The sequence below is a fragment of the Castor canadensis genome, chromosome 11, assembly GCF_047511655.1.
Source record: "Castor canadensis chromosome 11, mCasCan1.hap1v2, whole genome shotgun sequence".
NCBI lineage: Eukaryota > Metazoa > Chordata > Mammalia > Rodentia > Castoridae > Castor > Castor canadensis.
In genome coordinates this window covers 36,301,182-36,307,315 of record NC_133396.1, presented here as the reverse complement: position 1 = coordinate 36,307,315, position 6,134 = coordinate 36,301,182, and positions in this window count along the sequence as shown.

The following is a 6,134-nucleotide window of genomic DNA, read 5'->3' as shown; positions in this document are numbered from 1 at the left end:
GGGTGCAGGAATGCAGGTTTACAACTCCTCAGGATGCAGGAATCACAGTGCTCTCCATGGGGGGATGGGATACTCACTCATCTGCCTTAGGTCTCCAGACCCAACACTATGAAACTGATTCGGATCTCCTCCAAGTCTCTAGACTCTCTGCTGGTACCAGAAGAGGGGGTGGAGGTCCCAGTTTCTACACAAATCACAAGAACTTGAAATTCACAATGAAAACCATTTCAAGGGAGTCTCACAAAAAAGAAAGTTTTAACAAGGATTTATTTTAGTAAAACAGGATAAAGTAGGGAGAGATAGAAAAAGGGAGAGAGATAAACATTTCCTGCTTCACACACAGGAAATGGAAGGTAGACTCAAAATGGTGTTTTGTTTGTGGTGCTGGGGATTGAGCCCAGGGCTGAGCATGCTAGACAAACACTCAGCAATTGATCTGTGGCAGGAAGGCAGGGAGGAGGAAGGGAGATAATAAGCGATAATAAGAGATAATGAGTGTAACAGTGAAACAAAGAAAAAAACCAGTTTTGAGGAATGACACATAGCACCTGGGGTGAGACCAGAGAAGGGTCACCTCACCCAGAGGTTAAAATGGCCAATGAAATAGCATGTGACCATGTATAGGACAAACTGTACCCCCTATTTCTGTAACCTGCTCTAAATGGCTGAGCCCCTTTGTTCTTGGGGTTCAGCCTTTGGATGTGAATCCACTGAGTTGTTGCCAGCTTGCTTAATAAACTTGCTTCCTGAAGCTTTGGTGCCCCATCTCTCTGTCTGAGCCATCCTGCAACATTCTGGGGGCTCGTGGCCAGGATTCGGAGGGTGGTGTTTTCACCTCCTTGTCACTGGCTCCGTGTCCCAGGCACACCAGGAGGGCTGCCCCTTCCAGGGCATGTTGATCTGAGGGGATGGAGCCTCTCTCCAGGTGAACTGAGAAGGTGAGTCCCAGTTGCACAAAGGAACCCAGAAAGGCTTGGAACCAATTTGGGAGCCCTGCTCATCAGACTGGTAAAAACCTGGGTTTGAATTTCCCCAAGTGGAAGAAGGAGAGCTTGATCAAATCCCAACAGAGACACCCTAGTAACTGCCTTTTGGGGTGAAACCACATCTCTCAAGTTAAGGAAGCAGGGTGAAAGTACTGTGCTGTGTGAGAGTGTGCAAAAATGCGAGAGTGTGGCTCTTGCTGAACAGTTGGGCTGGCCTCAGCGTGCAGGCCATAGCAGAGGAAGAGGTGATCCCCATGGACTGTGGTCATTGCCCCTGGTACAACCTCACCCTAGAGAGGAACTAAGGTGGGACCAGTGTGCCTACTGTTGTCAAGAAGGACCCTGGAAAAATGAATGTCTCCAATGGCCCAGAGACCTACAGAAGGTCTCCTAGACCAGAGGCAGAGGCCAAGTTGTTGAAGGAAAGTTTTGGCCTGCTCAGAGGAGAATTGACCCATGGGAGGAAGACATTGTCAGACTGGCCACTTTTGAGAATTGTAAGGAAGACTAGAATGGTCCAGGCTCCATTCTACGAGGCACCCAGGAGCCTACAGTCCGCATGAAGATAGGGAGCTGTCCTATTGACCTAAAAGTGGATACTGGCATGACCCATTTGGTTGTAACCTAACCCATGGGCTCTCTCTCACAGAGGCATGCAACCATTGTCAGGGCCACAGGAGATCAGACTCTCCACCCTTTCCTTGTATCCAGAAAATGCAATCTTGGAAAGCATGAAGTAAGGGATGAGTTCCTCTACCTTCCTGATTGCCCTGTGGCCTTGATGGGCTGAGACTCGTTGTGCAAACCAAGGGCACGGATAACTTTTGACTCTGCCTTAAAGCTGAGAGGACCTGAAGCCAAGATTCTAACTCTCATGGTTGTGCAGGAGGTGGAATGGCGATTCTGTGCCTCTAAGTAAGAAATTCCTGAGATGCCTAAGCTTCCCTTTAAGATTCCAGGAGAATGGGCTGAGGACACCCCCACCCCAGACTGGCTCAGAACATACCTTCAGTGATGGTAGAATTAAAGCCGGGAGCTATTCCTATTAGCCATAAACAATACCACATTCCTCGCAAGGCTCAAATTGGGATCCAAAAGCATTTTGACAGACTTCCGAAGTATGGGATCCTTCAGCCTTGTCGGTCTCCCTGTAACACTCCCCTACTGCCTGTTCAAAAACCAGGGACTGAAGACTTTAGGCTAGTTTAGAATCTCCATGCAGTCAACTCAGCAACTGTTACTTTACAACCCGTGATCCCAAACCCATACACACTTTTGGGCCTTATCTCAGCTGAGGCAAAGTTCTTTACCTTCCTGGACCTTAAGGATGCATTTTTCTGCATCTGCCTGGCCCCACAGAGCCAACCCATTTTTGCCTTTCAATGGGAAAGTTCTAGTACTGGAGAAAAGGTACAGTTGATTTGGACTCAGTTGTGATAAGGCTTCAAAAACTCTCCCACTATCTTTGGGACTGTCCTGGCATCTGACCTAAAGGCTTTCTCGGCTGACCAGCATAGCTGCACACTCCTCCAGTACATAGATGACCTTCTGTTGTCTGGACCAACTCAGGAGGATTGTATGGAAGGAACTCACCTCCTTCTTTCCATTTTATGGAAGGCAGGATATAAGGTTTCCCAAAGAAAGTCCAGGTTTGCCAGGATACTGTCAAATACCTTGAGTTTCACCTGTCACAAGGACAACATAGACTGGCCTCTGAGAGGAAACAGGCTGTCTGTTCCATTCTGGCCCCCAAGGCCCATCAACAGACTAGAGAATTTCTAGCGACTGCAGGATTCCGCCAGATTGGGATCCCCAATTACTCTCTCTTGGCAAAACCCTCTTATGAAGCCACAAAGGGGAGAGAACAGGAACCCATGGTATGGGAAGAGGAACAAGAAAAAGCTGTACATGGCCTGAACAGAGTTCAGGGAAAGTAGAATGTATGAACACAACTAAAATTGCAATTGGGAAAACTATGCCAGGAAATCCACTTACAGTGGGATCAATTACTGCCCATAGCCTTGCTGAGGATTAGGTCTAGCCCCACCAAATGGACAGGTCTCCCCTTTTGAAATTCTTTTTGGGCACCCACCCCCTTTAGTCAAGAGCCTGCAAGGGGACCTTAAGGAAATGGGTGACCTCACCCTGAGACAGCAGATGCAAGCCCTCAGGTTGACTCTCTCAAAAATCAATGACTGGGTAAGAGAGAGACTCCCCATTAGCCTGACAACGCCCAGGAACACTTATAAACCAGGGGATATGGTTTGGGTAAAGGAATGGAATGTTCAACTGCTAAAGCCCCACTGGAAGGGCCCTTTTGTTGTTGTTTTATCCACTCCCACCATAGTTAACGTAGTAGAGATCGTTTCTTGGATCCACCACAGCTGAGTGAACCCAGCTTCCCATGAGTTGGGGGTACATCCCTGACCCAGCCTCACCATGCAAGATCACCCTCCAGAATGCCTGTGCTCTTCCCCGGCAGGACCCTGCTTCCCAGGAGACAATTGGAGACCACAAACAATGAGACATCAGCCCTGCTCTAGTCACTCTGGAAGCTGACTAGTCTACATACGGCAGAAGCTTGAGGAGTCGCCCATCTCAACTTTGAAGATGAGTCCCTTCTGTGTTTTCTTTCTTCTTGTTAATCCTGGTCAGTTCTCTACCTGGGGACCCCTAGGCCTTGGACTGTGACTCATGGATGCCACTACCCGAGTAGGATGTTCTTACCAAAACTCAGGTTTTCCATACTTATTATTCTTGTGCAAGCACAGTTGTTGGTTCATGCACCCACAACCATACCACCTACTCAGTGTGCTCCCATAATGATCAACATATCTGTTTCAACCCCATCTACCACCCTTGAGAACAATGGCTAGAGGTCCGAAGCCTCATCAGCACCAGGAAGCTCGTTAACTGTACCTGGGTTAAGGACCCTAACAAACCTGTGTCCACATACTTTGATGTGTGTGCCGCAATAGCTGAAAACACCAGCCCTTATGGCAACTGTGGGGGGGCTAGCCTGGGAAAGGACCTATAGGTTAAATGACAAGTATATATGTCTAGAAGATGACAGTGGGACATCTGGTTGTGTGCACTATGAACAACTTGGGCAACTTGGCTAAAAGGGAGGTTCATACCTAACATAGAACTGCTGCTCTTTTACATAAAAGGGAAGCAACTCCTGACTGCACTCTTGGTGCCTGTAACCCTGTAAATTTCACTATTTTCAACCTTAATGAAACAGGCTGGGAAGTTGGGGAAAAGTTTGGCATTTTAATCTACGGGAAGGGAGAAGACCCTAGTACTTTACTTCATTTTCAACTCATCAGGATCACTCATGAGGTTGATCTTTCACTCATGAGAGGTCTTTCACTCCTTTTACGAGGAGATGCAAAGTGAGTTTCCCATCTCAGTTAAAACCAAAACTCTGTTCCTCTCACTAGCTGAGTCTATAACACAAACTCTGAATGTAACTTCGTGTTATGTTTGTGGAGAAACTAATATGGGAGACCACTGGCCACGGGAGGCAAGAGTCATTTAATGAGGCCACTCCCCAAGCCATGGGGAGAGCATTTGGCTCCTAAAAACCTCTATTATCGGGAATTACCATATCTCCCATCCAAAAGGCCAATTCACCACCCCAGTAGGGGACTTGATCTGCTTGGAACAAAAGTTTTACAATGACCCTGCTCAGGAGGCTCAGGGTGGGGGGGGGTCTCCCAATCACACGGAGGCCCAGCCTCACCCACTGGCTAACTTCCCCATGTTCGCAATAGCCTGGAGTAATCTGACCCTGGGCATAGAGTGGTGGGTGCCTAAGGGGCCATATTGGATCTGTGGGGAACAAACTTACACAGTCCTTCCCAATGACTGGTTTGGATCCTGTATGCTGGGCACCATCTGGCCTTCTTTCTTCTTGCTCCCCCTCAGACAAGGTGAAAAATTAGCAGTCTCCATGTATGAGGAAAGGGTAAACAGGAAAAAGCAAGATGCCCTACAAATAGGGACTGGAAGAACAATGAATGGCCTCCTGAGCGGATCATTCAATATTATCATTCCACTACATGGGCAGAAGATGGCTCCTGGGGCTATCGCACCAATCCATATGCTCAACTGCATCATTCGGCTTCAGAGAGCGGTTGAAATTGTAACTAATGAAACAGCAAAAGCCCTTTACATACTAACCAAACAACAAAGTAAAATACACAACGCCACCTACCAGCACCATTGGGCTTTGGACTATTTGTTGGCCTCAGAAGGTGAGGTATGGGAAGTTCAATCTGAGTGACTGCTGTTGACAGATTAATGATGAGGGAGAGGTAATTGAAGAGATTACCGACAAGATGAAAAAGCTTGCCTGTGTCCTGGATGGAGTCCCAATGACCTGTTCAGGGCTGGTTCTCAACCCTAGGTGGGTCAAGACCTTAATAGGGACAACGTTCCTTGTCTTAGGAGCTTGCCTGATATTACCCTGCCTAATCCCCAGTACTGTGGTCCTTCAGAACCATTATGGAAGCCACTATAGAAAGACAGCTGCTCATGTAATGATGCTATGGAAATATGAACCCCTACATCAAGATGATGCTCTTTGACCCAGAAGTGGGTCTGAGCATCAAAAGGGGGGATGTGGCAGGAAGGCAGGGAGAGTGAAGGAAGACAATGAAATAATGAGAGATAATGAGTGTAACAGTGAAACAAAGAAAAAAATAGTTTTTGAGAAATGACACATAGCACCTGGGGTGAGACCAGAGAAGGGTCACCTCGCCCCAGAGGTTAAAATGGCCAATGAAATAGTATGTGACCATGTATGGGACAAGCTGTACCCCCCATTTCTGTAGCCTGCTCTAAATGGTATATAAGGAAAGCCCCCTTTGTTCTCATGGCTCAGCCTTTGGACTCGAATTCTCTGAGTTGCTGCCGGCTTGCTTAATAAACTTGCTTCCCAAAAGCTTTGGTGGTGGGTCTCTCTGTCTGAGCCCTCCTGCAACAGAGCTATATCTCCAGCCCAAAAATGGTGGTTTTTATAGTGGGTCTTTATACTTTCTAAGCTGTTTATTATTATACTTTCTGGTGCTGTTTATTATTGAATACCCAAAACATGGGGACTCTAGGGGAGTTTTGGGAGCTTCCATTTGCCCTCCAATTTTC